The sequence below is a fragment of the Amphiura filiformis genome, chromosome 14 (assembly GCF_039555335.1).
Source record: "Amphiura filiformis chromosome 14, Afil_fr2py, whole genome shotgun sequence".
NCBI lineage: Eukaryota > Metazoa > Echinodermata > Ophiuroidea > Amphilepidida > Amphiuridae > Amphiura > Amphiura filiformis.
The window spans coordinates 29,449,815-29,457,628 of NC_092641.1; the positions used below are offsets into that span (position 1 = coordinate 29,449,815).

Below are 7,814 nucleotides of genomic sequence, written 5' to 3' on the forward strand. Positions count from 1 at the left end.
TGGCTGATGTGGAGACTAAGCCAGTTTGCGTCGGTCTGATACTCGTCTATCCTCGTCTTTGACCATGCGCAGATCTGGCTGGTCAGGAAGATATTTAATATCCCGAATTTATAATATGCCTACCAGTTCCACCGTATAACCGATTTGCTAGAGAATATTTGTTACCATGTTTAATAAATTCGTATTAATCGTATACTAAAATGTGGCCAAATGTATATTTGTGTACATAGTGTGTGGATCCACTCTTCTACGGACTTGGCTACTAAGCATGTCTCGGGAAGGATATGGCGGTATGCTGACCTGGGACAATATGTTCTGGGCAGATGAGGTCCGACCAATTGCTTACGACCTTGTGTGCGATCATGTGTGACAGGCAATTCCCGATAATAATAGAAGTTCCCTGTCAACATTCACTCATTCATACAATAAATACAATGATACGTATTTTACTAATTTACATATCAAATACTTCATCCATGAATGAACTTCTACAAGGACAAGTCCAGGAATATCACCACTAAATAAAGTCTGCACAAGAAGTAAACGCAGCTGTTATAAATACGCCTATATCTTCAGATCTAATAGGCCTACATGTAATTGTTTTCAACAAATAAACATATCAAAAAAAGTAACTAACTATTTAAGCACATTTTAATACCTTATTTGTCTTGCGCTTTTTAGACAAAAAAGGTCGAGCAAATTTTGAGAAGAAAGTCCACTTTTCACAAAATCGCCCCCTCCCCTTGGAAAAAAAGTCTACTTTTTTTCAAAATCAGCACCCCCCCCCTAAAATCTGCGTACGGGTCTGACTACTGTGTTGTTAACTTTGAACAACATTTTCACAATGGGGTATCAACTTGCGCGTAAATATATCATCCTTCTTTCTATGTTGAAATATTGTTAAACAATTATTAGTTCTGAAGCTATAGGCGTATTTTTAACAGTTGCGTCACTAGTTGTACAGACTTTGAGAGACCTTGGTAAAATGTTCGTGCAACGTTTTTGGACGAAGTTTCTATCTTCACATTTCGATCTTTTAACACCGGCTGCAACGGAAAAGTGAGTTGATCGGTTGAAATCTACTGTTTTTGAGATTAAAAAAAATTGTTTCACTAATGAAATACATTACAACTTTGAAAATAAACAATTCTGTGGAGAATACATAACCCATGTGTTTTCAATATCCGTTAGAAATCTAGATGTATTACATTAGCAGGCCTAAATTCATGTAAATCTTGGTTAAATTTTAAGTCATTGAAAATAAAAGGTATACCAATGGATTTGTATTTATTTATTTATTTATTTATTTATTTATTTATTTATTTATTTACGAGTAGAACTTGTGGAACGAAAGTTGTAACTCTGAGTTTCACGCTAATGCGATCATCAGACTGAACAAGTTCTACTCGTAACATTATAGCTCTGCTCTAATGCATCGAGCACTCTGCACGAAGATAGTCACCTTTCTCCAAGTGTTTATTTATTTATTTATTTATTTATTTATTTATTTATTTATTTATTTATTTATTTATTTATTTATTTATTTATTTATTTATTTATTTATTTATTTATTTATTTATTTATTTTTTATTTTTTTATTTTTTTATTTATTTATTTATTTATTCGATCATGCGTTACACAATAGTCAGTGTTATGTGCTTTGGCTTATTGATTGGAGAGCACCGTTTGTACAGTATTTTTGTGGGACCTGAGAGCACATCAGACATCGAATTGCATTCTGAATACGAGAAATATCCTTCTGATATCAAATAATTCTGATTTTTGAAATTGGCGATAAAATACAAATATGTTATTGATATTAGCAGTCCTCGAAATAAACTTTGTAAATCTAATGATATGTAGGCCTACTTACAGTGTATGTAGCTGATAGGAAAAGCAATCCATTTCAAAATGTTGACCTTTCGTATTGAAGATTTTTCCCAAGACACCTACAGGTCTTTTGGTCTTTTGGGGACAAAATGTAGATCTTCAATGCGAAAGGTTTATATTTTCAAATGTGACGTGTCATGTCAAAAGGAGACACTTTTGGGCAGGATCGTAAATGGAGAAATAGCCAAAAATCTGCCGGTGGGTGATTTTTTCACAATTTCGGTTTGTTGCGAATTTGTGATGTTATTAATGTTAAAAATATTGTCTGATAGTTTTAGACCGGAATATAACTGGCATCTTGTATTTTTTAAGACATTTTGCAAGTTAATTCCTACTCTCAACATTGTCAATAATATTTTTAAAGGCCGATATCTCAATTTCCAAATCTATTATACCATAACTTCCGAACTCAATATCTTCAATTAGGAATGTCCGATTTCATTGTGGAAAACGGCGTTGTGGAGCAAAATATCTCTATATTTAAGATATGTAAAAACCTCAACATTCATAACCTGCCCAAAAGTGTCTTCTTTTGACATGACACGTCACAAATGATGATGGCTCTTCGTCCCAGTTACATATATAGTAAGTGCATATCATTAGATTTAAATAAATCCAAGTGAGGTAAATCATCCCAGAGAAGATGTAATAAAGAGGAGGGTCAACAGAATTATATCCTTGAGATAATCCCGTAGGTAATCCTGTCGCATCTATTCATAGTCCTTTATTCTCAAGTAGTTAGACGTCCACTTGAAATATAGTATGATGTTATGTGTGTGACCGCCCATGGTTGACCAATTTTCACTTCAGAATTGAAAATATTTCCAATGTTTCTATAGATAATTTGTTAAAAAGTATGAAACGCGTGTGTTAAGGACCTGCTGCTTGGATGGGATACCACATGTGGATAATATAAGAAAGAATCGAGTGCTGTAAAATTTCCCCCCAAATCCACCGTTTTTTTGCAAATATATAAATTTTGAAAGAATAAAGATATTCTGATAATTGAAACATTCTTTATCATAAATAATAGAGGCTGAAACTGAAAGTGGCAACAAGCAGCAAAAATTATAATTTGCCATGGAACTTCAGTCATATTTTATCTGAAATCTGACAAGATGACAGGGTCTGCATGCATGGCATGATGACATGCACACACTGACCTATCCCTAAAAGCAGTTAGCTGCAACTTGTGTATCACACCCATCCCGGGTTCAAACCCCATTGTGGTATTCTATTATAAAGCAGCTAAATAGGGTGATTCATCATTTACTTTGAATGAGAGGTCTCACACATATTTTGTTTGAGGATAGCTTGAGCAACCTCCTCTTTATTACATCTTCTCTGATCATCCACAGTAAAGTGCTCAACCAAGAAGGTTTGAGTGTAGGTCGGCTTCGGCTGGTCTGCCTGCATGAAACAATATTGTAAATAATGATTTAATAAATCACCAAGTCTATTTTAAATGTATCATTAGATTTATGACGTTTATTTTGTTAATATCAAAAATATCAATTTTTAATCATTTAATTTGCCATAAAGTTTGTGTAATACAACTCTTATTTACACTCTATTTTGAGTGTCGTATGTGCTCTCAGGTTCCACAAAAAATACTGAGCAAACGTTGCTATCCGAGCCCTTAATACATGTAATATCGACGCGAAGCTCGATCAGCTTCGTTATATAGCTATGTATGTTGATTGGTATGTTTTGGAACTGTATCAGAAAAGAGATGATGAGTCGATGACATGGAACTGAGAACTAAATCTAGAGCTATACGGAGAAATTTATTTAACGATTATTAAAACCAAATAAAGACCGGACAGAAAGGATTCTAAAATAACTTACCCGATTCCTCGTCTACGCCCACCGTATGTTAAAACGATCGCAATCGATGATACAAGTACTCCGTCGTATGTGTATTTATGGGAAAAATCTCTTCTTCCATAAGTCATTGATGCATGATGCAACAAAGCGACTCCAGCTCATATATTTGCATGTTAAACAGAGACTTTTTGGTCTACTGAACTTCAATAGAATTGATAGGATGCTAATACGGGCCTTCACAGACTCGACATAGACTATTCGATGTAAAAACTTCAACGATTTAAACCTTCTTATTTAATATATTCCCATCCTATTTCTAGTCATGATCATGTTCTGATGTACAATGTTTGATCATTTTTTATCTCGATGGTTTGACAACGTAAAATCGTTACTAATGTTATGTAGAATGTCATCAAACATTCCGATAAATGTTAAACACGTGGCCTACTGGATATATTAAATAAGGAAGACAGGTTACATCGAATATTCTACATCCACTGAAAAAGTCTGTGGCGGCCTTATGCACATATCAAATGCAACCCCGGCCCCTGGGGACCCGGGGATGGCCGGGTCGTGGGCCGTGGATTTTGGGTTTAAAAGTTCAAGTCCCGGGTAAACACCTGGCCAGTCCCGGACCCACCCGGGCAAAACTCTCAGCCACTCCCCGGCCCCCGGGGCGAAAATCCGATGCAAACCGATGCTAACCCCGGGTATTCCTCGGCCCAAGTTCCCGGCCCTGAGCATCGGATATATAGGTCTGGATCTTAACATGGTTTTATTATCGCGACAATCTTGTCATGCGGGCTCAAAACTCGGCAGGTAGCCTATGTCTTTAATGGACTGCGGAGCTCTGGACATGCTGGGTGGATTAAAACGCTTCAAATATAGGCATATATGTGTGTTCCATTGCAAATACTCACCTTGTTGCGGAACATCAAAAAACGATAAACGAATTTAGGCTACCTAGATTCTCGTCACTAGCGCAGAGCAGCGTAATTCTTTTCTTTCCTTCCTATATGTATAGGTCTAGGCCTACTTGTTTTATTGTTTGAGTATCAACGCACGGGCCTCGACGTGCACAGTTTACATAGCATGGAATCAAACAATTTGATATACCTCTATTTTGCCACAGTTTTGGGGTACATTTCAGTGATTTTGGTGTATCATTGGGTGGGTTTTCAGTGGACACTAATGAACCCAACTGGATGCCCATTTAAGACTAAAATGTTGCTGAGTATGTAAGGAACTGAGAAAGACAAATAATATAGGCTGAGAGCATTAATAGTTTAGCAAAAACGCTGCTTAATCCGACGCAGCGTAAGTCCGATTATGAACACACGTAAAGTAAGTTAGAAGGAAACTAGATCCATGTTTCAGATTCGGACTTGAGTGTTTTTCATATTCGAACTATATTGAAGTGTGTCTCACATTCAAATGTCAGACTGCTATAGGCCTACTGTTTCCACTTTCGGAATAACGTCTATTATGTCTAGCGACCCTTTTTTTCGGACGAGCACACCGGTCGAAGGAATTTTACGTTGCATAGTCGGACCCCAGTCACCCGACGTTCCCACTTAGTTATTTTGTATATTTTTCATGCTTTACAGTGACACGGGGAACGGGACAAGAGGGGGTCATTTTGTATATTTTTCATGCTTTACAGTGACACGGGGAACGGGACAAGAGGGGATCCATGTGTGCCATCACTATAATATGCATGCTTGTTTTAAATATTACGAGGCACGAATGGCGGGTCGGAAAACCAGGAATATCATATTGATATAGGGCCTACATGTAGAGGTCTATATGATTAAAACATCAAAGATATGAAAGAAACAGATCACTGCATTTACATCTGTCAAGGATACGGGAGTGGCGAATATTCGATCTTTGCACAAACATTTTAAGCACATAATATTATTGGCCTTTTTGATGTCAATCCAAAATGCAACTTCAATGATAATGAGGCTATTCTGTAAAGGCTCATACCCCATCCAAATAGGCCTACAAACTTTTGGCGCAAGTTATTAATATTTTGTTTCACGATGTTGCCATTTGGGATATTATTTAAAACATCCTTTCAACGATTTTTGATTAATGATGTTGTTAAACGCGCCAACATGAAAATATATTAGTTTTGAAAATCTGTATATTAACACAAGACATTGAATTCAATTTTTATATCATACACCTTTAATTATTTTTATAAGAAAAAATACAGCTCGAGAATTTATAAAGTACATGTACATTACCTGTAGTATAGTCTTCTGTTAAGTATTATGGCCATGTAGCAGTCGATCGCAGATGTCACAAAAGTATCATGGATTCTTTTATTATCACGGTCAGTTTTGTTTTTGAGTGTAGGCCTAATAATTTAAAACTTTACCATCGACGGGTGGTTAAAACTTTAAAACAATAACATAAAAAAATAAAAACCAATACATAAATAAGCGTATAGCGCGGGCTCTCGTTTGCACGTGCATGTCAAGAAGCCAGTGTGGTCTGGTTAAACATGATAACTTTAGAGCCCCACTAAATAGCAGATACATGGCCTACTGCAAAATTTGGAAACAACAGCCAAGATTTTGTTTTTGGAATGGATTTACATGAACACTAACATTAATGTGGCGACTCAGTGGATTATTAATATACATCCACGGCTCAAGTCCGGCCAAGTGATAGGATTCCCCAGCCCATAAATGCGGGCATCCTTAATAGCAAACCTCGGCCATGTTCACAGCCCATTTTACTGGTTGGAAAACCCCGGGTAAGTTACGACATAATCCCGGCCCTCCCCAGGTAAAGTCCCAGCCCAATTTCCCGGGGTTTTGGCCGACGTCAAGTCTTATACCAGTCCCGGCCAACACCCGGCTCCCCCCGGGACACATTTTGAGTCAAATCCCGGGTCACATGGGGTCAAGTCCCGGACCATCCCCGGGTCCCCAGGGGCCGGGGCTGCATTTGATATGTGCATTACAATTTGTCTTTTGGACTGAAACGATTTGGAGGTCAAATCACGGTGCTGAAAAGTTGACCAATAGATTTATGCACTAATTTCTACTAGTTCTCAGCAGATCCGTCGGATGATGCTTTTCAATGGGAAATTAACTTTGCTGCTTGGACGATGTCACGATTTATTTATTTATTTATTTATTTATTTATTTATTTATTTATTTATTTATTTATTTATTTATTTATTTATTTATTTATTTATTTATTTATTTATTTATTTATGTATTTATTTATTTATTTATTTATTTATTTATTAGCAACTTTAAACTGTTGCGATTGGGTAGTTCACAGCATCTTGCGAATGGTATTAAGCTTTGGCCAAAAATTGCATTGCTCAATTCATAGCGAGCTTGTAGAAGAATCTAAATATCACAGATATTCTTTTGTAGGCCATGTGATTCTTGAGTTATGTTATAAAAAGGGCTGAAACAACAACACATTTGTAAAACATACATAACTCATTAGCAGCAATAAATTAAGCAAGTTTTCAAAGTATATGATTTGTAGAATGAACTTTTGCAAAAGAAGAAAGTGTTATTTTTCAATAATATATTGATTTAGATAATGAAAAGCGATTCGGTTGCTTCGACCAAGAATGTACTCGTCTACCCTTAATTTTAAGGGTGCATCCCTTTGGTGGCGGGGATCAGTGAAGTCATTTATTCCTTTGTTGCATATTTTTAAAGTGTATCGACACTTTCAAAGTTGCATTCGATTCTGAGTATAAACCTCTCCATTTTCCCCCAATAAACACGATTTAAGGTTTAATTTGGTTGTACTGTCGTTGCTATCATTGGGCAGACAGAGGACAAGGATATAATTCATGGTAAGGTATTTATATAATATTGAATGGCTTTGAGTGTGATACAAGAACGAGATATAAAAAATATTGCACGAGTCGAAGACCATTCACGTCTGTAATTAGTAGATGTAACAACACGAATGCACTGTATAAATTAATGTTCAGGGTGCGAAAAAACAGTGCCATCGGTACCTACTGGGGCACCGATAGCGCTATAGGACCAAAAAAGATGTTGTGCTTTATAGAACCCAGTGTTTGGGGAAAATGGTTCTTTCTAAATATT

At 36.4% G+C, this 7,814-nt stretch overlaps 1 protein-coding gene across 1 annotated transcript in view; it reads right to left on the reverse strand.

Annotated features, from left to right (window-relative positions):
- Positions 1–3,938, reverse strand: part of LOC140169915 (uncharacterized) — a 48,888-nt gene extending 44,950 nt beyond the window's left edge. The window contains exon 1 of the mRNA XM_072193231.1: positions 3,739–3,938. The gene's annotated coding sequence lies outside the window, so the exon portion shown is untranslated. The remainder of the gene's footprint in view (positions 1–3,738) is intronic.
- Positions 3,939–7,814: the final 3,876 nt, after the last annotated feature.